Here is a 14,189-nt window from a genome sequence, read left to right on the forward strand (position 1 = left end):
TAATGAAGTATCCTATTAAGTAACTACTTATTTGATGGAGTAACAAACTATCATGTTACGTAATAAAGAACTATGTTGAGTAACAAAGTATCACAAATACTACACAATGATGTAACTCAAACATAGTAATAATCAGGCTATAACTCACGATGGAAAGTATTATCAATTGTTGTATTCAAAGTACAATAACTTTTTATGTATATTGTGTACAAAAAACTGTTTCTCAGTTGTAAGATAAGGGTTTAAATTTATACTTGTAAACTTATAGTGGATCATTTTGTTGAGTGACCCGTGGTTTTTTTCCTTTATGGGAATTTCAATTGCTATTCAATATCTGTGTATGACTTGGATTTTTGTATAATGTTGAGACGTTAAATTATTACTCTAATGTCATGATTTTTTTGGCACACGATAGTTTGGCGCCCTATTTGGGAAACAAATTCTCTTTAATAAAAGTTTATATTATATAAATGGCTAAAATGTGTAAAAAGCTTCATGTTTTAACACCCATCATTTTCGGACACAATCTCAAGGTACATGACGTCAAGCCTTTGATTTTTTCCGTAGCATGATGCATCCTATTGGTGAGAATGTATCTACTTTACCTTTTGAGAACTGCTTGCGAAGGATGGAGGAATCTCTAATGAGATTCTTTATTTTCTACGTGTTGCTCAACAACAAATATTAGAGTTAGGAGTTAAGGTTCATTTACCCTAAGATCAACCATCAATCAGAGATACACATGTAGAGGATGCTCAATCGACAACCCATCCTTATACTAGAGTTCTTCCTCAGCTAAAACACGGAGTTGATTTCTTGAATATTGCTAATTTCACTCATTCATCTCATGCAGCGTGCTCCTAGACTAACATTATCAGCTTAATTAACTATTGATGAAGCTATTCACAAACATCAAAGATAATTTGAATAACTTTCTAGGAAAGGCAATCACACGTTTGGAGAAGTTGTACAAATCTCCATAAAAGGAAGCAATCAAAGGCAATTGAAGAGAAATGCAATCAATCTAAGACATCTAATCACTCTAGTGAACACATCCAAAATTAATCTTTTAATGGAGATTAAAAATTCCAAATACCTTAAGTGGCCAAATCCATTAAAAATCTAAATGGTGGAGACCAATTTAATATTGTAATTTTTTTACATACAAAAGTGAATTCAACAGAAAGATTCTTGCACTTAAAGAAAGAAACTAAATGTTTGATACATCAAGGTCACCTGGGACATTACATACAAGAATGAGGTAAGGAGGATAAGAAAACAATTACTAAAATTATTAAATAAGAAGCACAACTACAACCTATCTTATCTCTATGAAAAAACTTGTTGCTTTTATCTTAACATCTAAGTTTATAATTTTATCTCTCACAATAAATTCACTTTTATTATTATTATTAGTAGCAAAAAAGTATTATCCAATTAATGTTTTATCAATGAATTTTTGTTATTTTAAGAGAATTTTCTTATGAATGAAAGTATTTATTATAAGACCCCATGAGAGCAAGTGATAAACACAATCTAAACTTATGCCCCTAGAAGAGAAGCTCATGAGGCACTCTCGATGGGAAGCTAGTAGTGGACATAGTTCTCACTAAAAAGACCCATTGAGGCTAAGTGGCTGACAAGCTCTTCATCCATACCCCTCAAAGGCACACCATATGGTGGCCTCAATAGGAAGCTAGTAGTGGACATGGCCCTCACTAGAAAAATCTCATAAGAGCAAGTGGTTAACACGGTCACCACTCAAAAAATCTTAGAAGACCGCAAGCCTCAAAAGATACAATTATATTAAAAATTTTCAGAAGGCTATAATCCTTAGAAGGTATGTACATTAACAAATCTTTGAAGGTAACAAGCCTTAGATGGTATAAATACATTCAAAAATCTTAGAAGGTTGTAAGATTCAAAAGGTACATGTACAATAAAATCTTAGAAGACAATAAGCCTTCTAAGATACATGTACAATTACATTGAAAAACCTCAATAAGCTACAAGTCTTAGAAGGTACAAATACATTTAAAATCACAGAAAGTTGTAAACTTTAGAAGGCTTTTTTGCACTTGAAAAAAAAAATCAAAGATCTATAAACCTTAGAAGGTTCTACTTACTCATGGGCTAAATATTTTACCTGAGAATTCAAAAAGGTATAAGTCTAAGATAAATTTGGTGTTATTGCATTCCTATTAGAGGAGAAATATTTCAATAAGGTGTATTAAATTCTTGAATCTTATCTTCTATGAAGGGTAAACTTTAAGGAATTAATGTTCATACATTAGCATTAATATGTGGAGGTTGTGGCAGCCTGAAGGCATGAATAACCTCAATGTGTGAAGGCAATAACAATCTAGCTCCAAAAAATACTTGGTAACTCTACTTTCACTTTGCAACTCGAGATTATACTATGATATAGCAAAAAATGAGACAGAAAGTATAATGAACTATCCAAATGTGTAAAAATTTTAAATATATATGTGCACTATCCAAAAGTGTAAAAATCTACAACAAATAGGTGCGCGAGATGTACAAACAAATACACTATCATAATCTAAAGCAAAGGAAAAACTATAACTGCAGACACTTTATCGCAAAGCACTAAGCTACAAGCTAAAGAATAGAAACCATTAATTTAACACAATGTATTCCTCTCCAGTGTGATATTGCAAGCCACTCCCAGCTTCTCCCCTTTCTGAGTGAGAAGCGAAACCTTTGGGATCTTGGCTGGAAGTCAGGTCATCGGTGTTAGCAACAATCAAATGGTGCATCATATGAATTCATTTTTAGAAGCCTTTATTGAATTCTCTTACACACTCGATCCACAACTCTATATTCTCTTCTTTAAGAGCCAATATTACACTTGAAAAACTACATGTTGATCGAAGTTAGCTTGTGTCTCTCGTAGTTCTTCTCATGTATTCATTAATTCTAAACTTTGTCAAAAGAGAAAAACCACCAAGAATGAAAATTCAATCCTAAACTTCGTTAATTGATTTCAATAATAATATTTTTATTGTGTTGATGTTATACACTCTTTTGTACAAGCTAAGGAGATAGTTGATCCTTACAATCTTGGTCTTCTAAGCTTTGAGGAAATGACCACCTAATCTTTAGAAATGTTTTTATTGTCTCCTTAGGATTCTTATAATTTTCTTAATTTTTTGGGGGATGGGATTCCCCTCACATCAACACCTCAAAGAGTAAAAAATATCATCTAAGAAGCGTAACAACAAGCATAAAGGACTTTGGGGGTTACACTACACCAACATAGAAGGATGTGCATTGATAGGCAAAAAGACTTTGAGGGTTACACTATAATAGCTTAGAAGGATTCAAAATAATAGGCCAAAAAAACTCTAGGAGGTGTGTTACACAAACATAGAAGAAGGCCAAATAATAGGCAAAAGAAACTCTAAGTGTTGTGTAACTCAAGCATAGAAGAAGGCACAATAACAGACCAAAAGACTCCAGACTCTTCAGAGCGGAAGTGTTTCCTCTCCCCTCTATGTTTGGCCTATTAACCATAGGCTCAAAAATTGTAGAAAAGGTCCCAAATTTGTGAAAGTTAAAATTCTACATTCGGGCACATGACAACCATCCAATCTTGTAATTGAGGATTGTCATGCATGATCTGCAGGTTCTCCTAGGAGAAATCCAGTTGATTCATTATGTCCCATAGTTTTTAAGTAAGGCATTGAGTGATTCACGGGTCATGCAGTGCGTAGTTTGATCTGCAGCTTGAATAGCTGACCCAGACTGTGTTGACCCTACAAGTGTCCCTGACCTAACCCAGCCGGACCTATTAGTCTAGAAAGCCACCCATGATGTGGGCACATTTAACCGCTCTGCTCTTCCATGCATCCAATTACTGTCGTCGTCGTCTGCAATCACCCACCTCCAACCTACCCAAATTTTTTTGAATTCTTTATCCTATTTTTATTTTTTGAATTATTTTTTAATGATACAAACTAAAATTCTTGAAATAAGGAGGAAAATGAAGCATCATCAGCTAATTTAATATTTTTCACAAATCTCGTGGCATTAGAAATGGATCTCGAGACATTTTTTAGTAAGAGATGTTATGATTCAAAGTAAAAATTATCCAAAACTCTGATTTCAACAAACTTACTATCAAATTAATGTTCTCAATAAGATGAACCCAATCATACCAAAATTGATCCAATTCGAGCTAATTAAGCTCTAATCAAACCATTGAATCGCATTTGGAGGCTTTGGAAAGTCAGTTTGATGGTAAAGTGAATTCCAAATTCGATGGATCCATAGTCAAATCAAATGTCACAATGAGAGGAATCCAACGAGCCTACAATTTTTTAATTCAGAGGCCTTTAACACCCTTAGATTATTAAAAGAACCTTTATAATCAAAGGGAATGAACATGGGTCGTTAGATCGAGTGGTTACTTGACTTATTAACTGACTTTCCAAAATACTCCTCTCCTGGAGTCCATAAATAAACCCTCTCTCTTCACATGAGGGAAATATGAAGAAGAAGAGAAGTGAAATTCCAGTGTTATTCTAGACCAAAGACCGAATGATAACTTCTGGTCTTCATAACTGCTTACCATCGATGAGCAATGTAGGCTGGTCATCAGCAACCATTGTCAAATGCCCCTTGCTCATCATCAATGGTGGACTATGTTAGGTAAAGACAATCTCAGTTAGGTAATAAATTTTTCTATCAAGAAAAGAATTTTATTGAGTAACGAAGTATTCTGTGGAGTAACAAATTACTATGTTGATTAAAGAAGTATCGTGTTGAGTAGGGGTGTAAACGAGCCGAACACGAGTTTACACCCCTACTCAACACGGTACTTCTTTAACAGCGAGCCATGCTCAGCTCGTGTTCGGCTCGTTTATATTTCGAGCTCAAAAAGTGTGTTCGAGTTCGGCTCATTTGTTTAACGAGTCGAACACGAGTTGTTCACGAACAAAGAGTCCTTTGAACAACCCTAATCATGTCGTCATAAGACAATAAGGATTTGAGCAAGATTTGAAAATTATTATTTATATTAAAACATCATTTGAATCTAATTTAATAATTTTTATTCTATTTTCTTAATCAATATTTTAATTGATTATAAATCTTTGTAGCCTTGTAGTCAATTAAATTTTTTTTAAATACTACTCCTCAAAGATATACATACAATTGATTAGTAGTTTTTCGAGCCAAAACAAGCCGAACACGAATAAACAAATATTTGTTCGTGTTGTTCTTGTTCGGCTCGTAACTTAGCGAACGAGCCAAACACGAGCTTCTTAACGAGCCGAAAACGAGCTGTTTGCGAACAACGAGCCGGTTTGACAGCCCTCACTATGTGTGTAACTCAGTTCGTGTTCGGCTCGTTAACTTATCGAACGAAATTAACGAGTCAAACACGAGCTTCTTAACGAGCCGAACACAAGTTGTTCACGAACAACGAGCTGTTCACGAACAACGAGCCGTTTTGACAGCCCTAGTGTTGAGTAACAAAGTATCATGAAATGATTTTTTGAGCAATGAAGGACTTTGTTGAGTAACGAAGTACCTTTTTGAGTAAGGAAATATATCAAATACAGTGCAATGATCTACCTTGAACACAATGTATTATACACATGAAAATAACTCTCGGTGGTAACTGCTATTGCACACTGTATTAAAAAAACAACAAATCTCTCTGTATATTGTGTACGAAAAAATATTATACTGGTGTAAATTTAAAACCCTTTTCGAGTTGTGCGATAAGTGTCTACTTTTATACTTGCAAACTAGTGGGTCATTTTGATTGGGCTTGGTCTTACGATTATTCCCTTATTGGGTTTTTCATGTAAAAAGTCGTGATGTCTTCTCTTGTAATTTATTAATGACCGAACATAGTTATGCCATTTTTAGTATTTATTGCAAACTTTAATGGTACCTCTATTTAAAAATTTATGATACTTTTCAATTTAAGATTTCATGATATCCTCTTTATAAGGCCTTACAATACCTACCTCTTACCACTTTATTGTAGTTACCATTTATAAACTTCATAAATGGGAGAAACTATTTAAAATAACTAGAAAATTTACTCTACACTAAATAAGGCCAAAACCATTGGCTTTGGAGGTTACTACTTATAAGTTAAATAAAGGACCTACAATATTCTTTTTTCTTTGGTTCCATGATTGAAAGTCTTAACATGACTATCCTTTGCCACTCAAAAACCTCCCTCCCATTTCAAACAACCCAACCACTAGCACCAACAACACATTTTCCTCATCTTTCACATTCCTTGTCAGCACTTTAATATATTCAGTCATTTCTTATCAGCATGATGATGGTATAAATCACTTGGGAATCTTTGAAATTATCATTAAGAAATTAATTATTTTCAAAACTACAAATAATTATGTATAGTTTGCTATTCTATTCATGACACATTCCATATTAAGTTGATGCTACTCAGTTTGATGCATTTGTTTGCTGAATTCAATTCCTGAGGAGCAACATTGACATCAAGCTTGAATCGCCTTAATTAAAAACAAAAGCAGATCTGTAAGGCTATCTCACCTTACTTGAAAATCCTTGAAGAACGAAAATAAATTTCAACACTTCTAGATACGTTGGACAATTTCTCTTCCACGGAGTTGAATTCGGCTTCACTTGAAAGTAATAACTTGGCGAAAAAAATGTGCGTGCATTTTGATATATTCTTCGTCAGAATTTTCTTTATGTTGAATCCAGGTTTGTCATGTGAGGTACGCCCAAGAATTGGAGCAGTAGTGACATTGATGGAGAAGTTGAGAGGATGGGAGAAAGAACTGGGGTATATTTTTTGGCTCTGTGATTCATTTTACGTGTTGTATCTTGGGGGTTACAAGAGAAAAAGAGAGATCTTCTTAAGGAGTTTGAGTCTAGAGAGAAGAGTTAAAAGCCCCTAATACATAGCATAGACTCCATATTTATGGAAGATAGAGTATCGAAAGGTAAAAAAAATATACATTTGTCTCTGCTTTAATAGGGGAATTACATGACATTATTTTCTTTTATAGTGTTTTTTCTTATTTTTAGTTGATTTTGGCATCTTTTAATGTACTTGAATCATCTGGTCGGTACGTTCTCGAGTCAGTTGACTGAGCTGGTGTCAGTCAGCTATTTTACCTAGATGTCGGTCAACCCTCGCTTAGAAAATCGATTGGCTTTTAGAATGGTAGTCAGTCTACTTTAAGGTGGCTGGTCGGCTTGCTTATTCCATGATTATTTTCGGAGATCATTGAGAATTTTTTGGGGAGTTGTTGAGAGAGCTTCATGTTGGAAGTGTTGATTGGTGTGAATGTCTGTTTTATGTTGGTAGGTCGCCAATTTCAGTCAACTAACAATTGGTCGGTTGGCGATTCTTCCGTCAGTTGGCTTTATGAGTACTTGTAGCTTTTCATTAAAGGGGAGTTCCTCGTTGATCTTTTTTAACCTAGTTCGTCACATTTGTGTATACTATTTTTTGGTGTACACTTTAAATGATGATACTTGGCTCTTTCGCGTCATGTTTGATCAATTGTTTTTTATCAAAAATCTATGGAGAAAATAAATATATTTATATTTAATTTTATACACATTCATACCACACAACTTGAATTGACAGGGTGACTCGACGAACATGACCCACGAGACAGGATTGTGTAAAACCCAACCATGTAAGCAATTTCAGCAGAGCCTGATGTTGCTTGCCCTGAGTCATGTCAACTCACCAATGAGGCCAGAAGATTAAGGTAGATCTTTAACTTAGCCAGTTTAGCCTAGGCGAACTAACAGCCTAGCCAATTAGGATTTGCAGAGCCTGTTGGCATGATGACCTTTTGTAGATCGCTTCTAAGAAAAACCAACTCTGTATGTCCTGGCAAGCATAGTACAATATAGTATGTAGAATTTTGCATCAAAGAAATATGGATTCAAGTCTGCATTAAATTCCATTGCACTTTATTCTTATTTTCAATCTAATTTTTTACTATGAAAAGGCGTGGTTTTAGAAATCGTATCAGACCGATCAGTTTGATCGGTTCAATCATGAATTGGTTCGCTCCAAGCTCAGAACCATTTTTTCATAGAATCAGAATTTAACTTGCCTAAACTGGGGTTAAACTAGAGAACCAGTAAATCGGTTTGATTTTTTAAAGAACGAATATGTTCAAATATTATCCAATTTTAGCCTTCTGATTTTAATCAAATGACAAAAAAAAAAGTATTTAAAGTAAAAAATTTGAGAAAATTTAATGACTTAAACTTTTTATTTAGAATATTGTTCAAAATATTCAAAAGTGTCATCTTAAATTAAAATAGTATTTGTTGAATAGATAAAAAGGATATTAATCTATCATTATTTTATTATTTAAAATATATTAAAATAATTTAAATTTTTATTATGTCATTTGGTTCAATTTAATTGAACAATTGGATCTTAAACTATTCCTTCCAGTTCGATGTTCGGTCCAATTTTAACAATCTAGCACCCTCTTCGATCCATTTTTCAATTCCTCACTCAAATATCAAAATTCATTATAAAATTCCAACCTATACTTTTCTTTATTTATCAAATTTTCAATTGTTTGATTATAACACGCGTAAATACATCAGTTCGGTAGTTCAAAAATATAGCGTAGGAGCTAGATTTTGTAAATAGCAATGCTTTAAGCTCTATGTATGTAATTATCCCTTCAATATATATTTCACGGTTGATATCATAATCAACATTCACTGAATTGGCATATGGCTCAATAAACTTGTAAAAGGCAACTTAACTTTTATGACTTTCATTCATTGGGGGCATATTATTTGAAGTTGGCCAAAATCAGGCCAAGCACCAATGAATGTTTAAAAATGCTATCTTTTTTTTTCCTAAATCTACTCAGTAAAAAAAGGAAAGGGTATATTTACTTGTGCCAAGGTTCATAATAATCATGGCACAAGATTGAACTAGCAAGTTACTCCTTGAAAGCAAGCTAAAATGCCCCTAAATTAAAATCTTGCAGGTGTAGCCAAAGCGTCCCTATGATGATTTCTTCTAAGAGAGCTAAAAGCTCCTAAACAGACGGTTAGTCAGTGCTTAGTGAAAGCTATACATTTTATTTTACTTAAATAGATATTATTGAGATATCTAACAAATTTGCTGACATTTAAAAAAAATTTGGTAGAACATTTTCTACGTACCATAGTTTGACTCGCCTATGAGAGCTCGACAACCCTGCCAGCTATATATGAAACCCTCTTTGATGAAGGGTCATTGTCTATAAAAATTGCCCTAGCTAATCTTAGTAGGTTGACAATATAGTTAGGCAAACAACATATATTTTAATTTATCCTATAGAGAAGAGTAAGGTTTTACCCTCACAAGCAAGCATAAAATGAGTTTTTTCATTCTCTTATTTATTTGTATTTGTCTTATGAAGATATAAGAGAATTAAATAAGGAAATGGATGCCCCTAAGACAATCTATTTAGTTAATAAGCTTCCAAATTAACCTATCAAGCCGATCTTGCTGAGCTACCGACTTAATGAACTAGCACGTTTTCATGTCGTCTGCAATTTGACTCTACTAAAATGTCAAGTAAAGGAGCTGCCAAATCAGTTCATAAAATTGACCCTGGTAAACTAGTTAGTTGACAATCCGATCGGTGCAAAGTGCCGAGTTCCAAGTGCCAAACTCCAAGTGTCGAACTTTAAGTGAGTAATTTCAAGTGCTAGTCATCAACTCTCAAAACTCAAGTTCCATACAACTACAAGGAATGATATGGTACGACTGTGAGATTTGATATGACGTTACGTCAAAGGCGAATGCACCATAAGCTATGAAAAGAGTTGTCGAAAATTTGAAAGGTGGCCAGACAAAGAAAGGAGAATTAACCATTCTCTCTCCCTCTCTTTCACCCTCTGTCCCTTCTTTTTCCATGTCCCCCTCTTTTTGTAAACGCAAGTAAGTTTTGTGGAATGACCAACAAACAATTCGAAATTCACCAAATTTGAGTACAAAATATTAAATTTTGAATATATTCAAGCCTGAATTTTAACATAAAAATACTAAAAAAAAAAGATAATTATATTCAAAATAGATTAAATAACAAAATAACTAATATTGAAGATATTTACAAAATATGAAAAATAGTACCTATAACATTACAAACCAAGATAAATAGTTTATAAAAATAAACAACATTAATGCCATTATTCATAATTTGGAAGCAAAGTGAAGAATCCCAAGGAGTTGAGTTTTAGTACACACTCAAGAAAAAAGAAGGCATTTTACATGCATGCCACAAAATTCTAATATATTCACATATCCAACACCTAAACTTTCATATTTACAAACATGACACTCACATCCTTGATATCACATCAAAAATACCACTATAAACTAACTTTATGAAAGTGAATGCACATTTTTTATGTTTAGTTATTAATACAAAAGTGTTATAAATGTTAATATCAAACTTTAGGTGTTAGATATGTAAATGCATAAGAATTGTGTGGCAAGTATGTAAAATTCTCGTGAAAACTGAATTTTTTTTTTCCTACAAATGGTGTAGCATCAAAATTTTTCCTAATATCATTCATCTTAGTATTATTTTTTACTTAAAATCAGTTTGGCTGTGAAATTCTAATATGATCTGATATGCATTAATGCTTATATAATCACCATATACATATATATATATATATATATATATATATATAATTCAGAAATTCGCGGCAGTAGATTAACGTATTATCGTCTTAGGTTTGTGCGAGAATTCTGCACACACTCAGATGAAAAAGAAAAAAACAGTGACAACTCCAGAAATTTTTACGTGAAAAGCCCGTAAAGGAAAAAACGACGGGGCATGCCCCAGTTGCGAAAATCCACTAGTGATTGATGATTACAGAAATCTCTTATCCCAAAGACGGGAAAGGGAAATTATATTTTTCAGATTACAACGTTGACTGACGGTGTCTGGTTGGCGGTGATCGATGACGTTTGGCGGAGGTCGACGATGGAGGTCGGCGGTGCGCTGTGGTCGACGACGGAGGTCGGCGGTGTTCGACGACGATCAATGGTAATGCTGAACTGCAACTTCTCCTCAAGATCCAGGCTCTCTCTCCAGACTTTAGTCCCCCCCCTCATGAGAGGGATGGAGCTCTATTTATAGTGTTCTGGGTGCAATTAATGTATGAATATGAATCATTTTGATCGGACGATCCGAAGATCTTCCCTCGATCATACAGCGTTTACTGGATATTTGAGTGCCTTAATGTTGTCAAAATTGAGTGATTTTGAGTTCGTTGGATTCCTCCGGTCGAGCCTACTTATTCGATTATAAACTTGTCATATTCGACAACCCTTTGATCTTCCAAATGTGTCCGAAAATCATCTAAATGTGGTTCAATGGCTTAATATAGGCTTGATTTGACTCAGATTGGACAAGTTTTCATATCATTAGGTCTGTCTCATCAAGCTGGTCAGTTTGACTATAAATTTGCTGAAATCGGAGTTTTGGATGACTTTTATCAAGATTTGAATGTTTTCTGCTTAAAAATATCATCTCGAGATTCGTGTCATGCCTCGAGATTCGTGTTGAATGGTGAAAATTTGTTGGTCGTGTATCATATGAGTTGGGCTTAGGCTGGAAAAAGATAAAATAATAAATGTAAATTCAGAATATTACATTAGTTATGAAGTAAATAATCATGAATTTAAAGATCGGTAGCATTACTTTTCAAAAAGTGAAATTTTTAATTGAAAGGTAAATGGTTTTAGGACGCAATTCATGGAATCACAGCCCTCCAATACAAATCAGAAGGTGGGGGAAATTTTTGACATTATGACACTAAATTTTAAGTCTTCTACAACTTGGACTTGGTTGTCCTTCATGAATAATTGATGTGAGGCTTGCAAAGCTAAAGACAAAAAATTCAATTCATCTCATGGCAGAGATCAAAATGAAAGTAAAGTATTTTTATTTCAATTCAAAGTGAAATCAAAAGCAATTCAATATCGATTGGTAGAGAAAAGGAGAAAAAGGAGGGTTGGTGAAAGAAAGAAGAAGAACTAAGAAGGAAGAAGAGAAGATGTTACCATATAAAAAGTAAGGAAAAAATAAAAAATAATAGAGAGAGAGAGAGAGAGAGAGAGAGAGAGAGAGAGAGAGAGAGAGAGAATCATGAATAATGGATCCTTACATCTTATAGATCACATCTTATTTATAATAACTCTAAAGTGGTGTTTGGTAGCATCATTTAAAGAGAATTTAACATAAATCCAATCAAACGTTAAAAAAAAAATGAAAATTAAATTCAGTGGTCTACTAATATGAGTTATTGAACTTATTGAATATGACATTCATGGATTCTGTGGGAAATCCACTAGGATCCACCGGTTGTCCATAAGCATTCACCTTTATGACTAAGGATCTTGATGTAGAATTCAACGCTAGGTTATATAAATTCCTAGAGATAATAGCTACTTGAGATTTTAAAATGATTAACACATTTGTATCATGGACACTAGCTATGTTTCTAGAGTTTACTCCCTTCGACAACCATTGAGAATTATCTTTAATCGATGTATTTGCCTCCTCAAATGGCTTTGACATAAGTGATCGTTTGGTGTTGCATTTGTAATGGACCTAAGAGATCTCATAAGCCCATTATAGAAGGTTTAAATGATTAGTTAGTCGGGTAAGACGTGGTGAATGCATTTCTTAAAGAGCTCCTTAAATTTCTCCCAGACTTCATAAATAAATTCTCCATCTAATTGGTTAAATGAAGTAATATTATTCTTAGTTTGTGTCATTTTGGATGGAGGAAATTATTTTGCTAAGAATCTTTGGGCAAGTTCATTCCATATGTTGATAGGCCCTGGTGCTAAGGAAATGAGCCACATTTTAGACTTATCTGAAAGGGATGAATGGCAAAGCCTCAGCCTAACGGTGTTGTTGGAGGCACTGTTATAATAAAATGTAGCATAAAGTTCAAGGAAGCTTGCTAAATGGAGGCTAGGATCATCCGTAGGTAATCCTTCAAATTGTTTATTTTGCATCATCTGAATAATGACAGGTTTAAGTTAAAAGGAATTGACTTCTACAATATGAGTATTGATACAAGTGAATTTATTCTACTGAAGGGTTAGCAATTTTCTTAAGGGGTCTAGGCAAGCCATGGGGTCTTTTTGTGTGGTGATCTTTCTGGGGTAGGTTTACCATCTCTTCAAATCCCTTTTTGAGCCTTTTTTAATTTTTTTATTTTTTTGACTATTTATTTTTAGTTCAAGGTCATAGTGTACTATTTCTGATGTTCCAGTATTATACATACAATACTAAAAAGTTCTAGAAAAGTGGCCCTAAACTAACATAGTAGAGCAAATAAACAACAAACTACTAACAGCAGAAAAACTAAGCAGATCGATGTGTTGAAATTACAAAGTAAGCAAATCACACAATTTTTAAAGAAATTGGAATGCAATAAACACAGGTACAAAAAAATAACAGTAAAACAGGAAGCACAAATAAGATTTTTTTATGTGTTTTTGTCTAAATATGAAATAACAAATTTGCTATAAAAATACGACACTATAGTTTTCAAGGCTAGACCCTATTAGTTTCGCTAAAATTTTTCTCAATTAAAATTTAACGTCATTTCCCGGCCATGACGCCAAATGCTTGATACATCTAATTGCTATGAAGCTCTGGCGAATTACACAAGTATACATGTCATATAAGTCTTATACATAATTGATTTTGTGCATCTATCCCATAAGAAATGAGTTAATCTCCAAGACGGAAAAGTTTGAGCCTACTAATTTTAAATCTAGCCTGAAGGTTTGATTGTTAATAATTTTGTGAAAGTTGCTAACTTGATTGTTTAAAATTAGAAATCCTAATCCATAGTTATGAGGTGACTCAAGCAAGTGAGGAAATCTCCCTTGATTTGGATGTTCACACCTCTGAGTCAATTCCTTCGCGGTACACTCATCACCACTCAGTGTATATTGCCTGCTAGTGTTTTTATTTTGCATGCATGCTTGATAGCGAGGCAGGCCTGATAGGCTAGTGAACTGGTGTTGGTCATGATGTGTTAACAAGCATTGTCTGCCAGGTAGTTCTCAGCGAGCAATGCGAGTAATTGCATTGGGATCGACATAAACATTGTCTGTATGTTTACCATGTTTCTGTATG

The sequence above is a fragment of the Phalaenopsis equestris genome, unplaced genomic scaffold, assembly GCF_001263595.1.
Source record: "Phalaenopsis equestris unplaced genomic scaffold, ASM126359v1 Scaffold000504, whole genome shotgun sequence".
Lineage (NCBI taxonomy): Eukaryota > Viridiplantae > Streptophyta > Magnoliopsida > Asparagales > Orchidaceae > Phalaenopsis > Phalaenopsis equestris.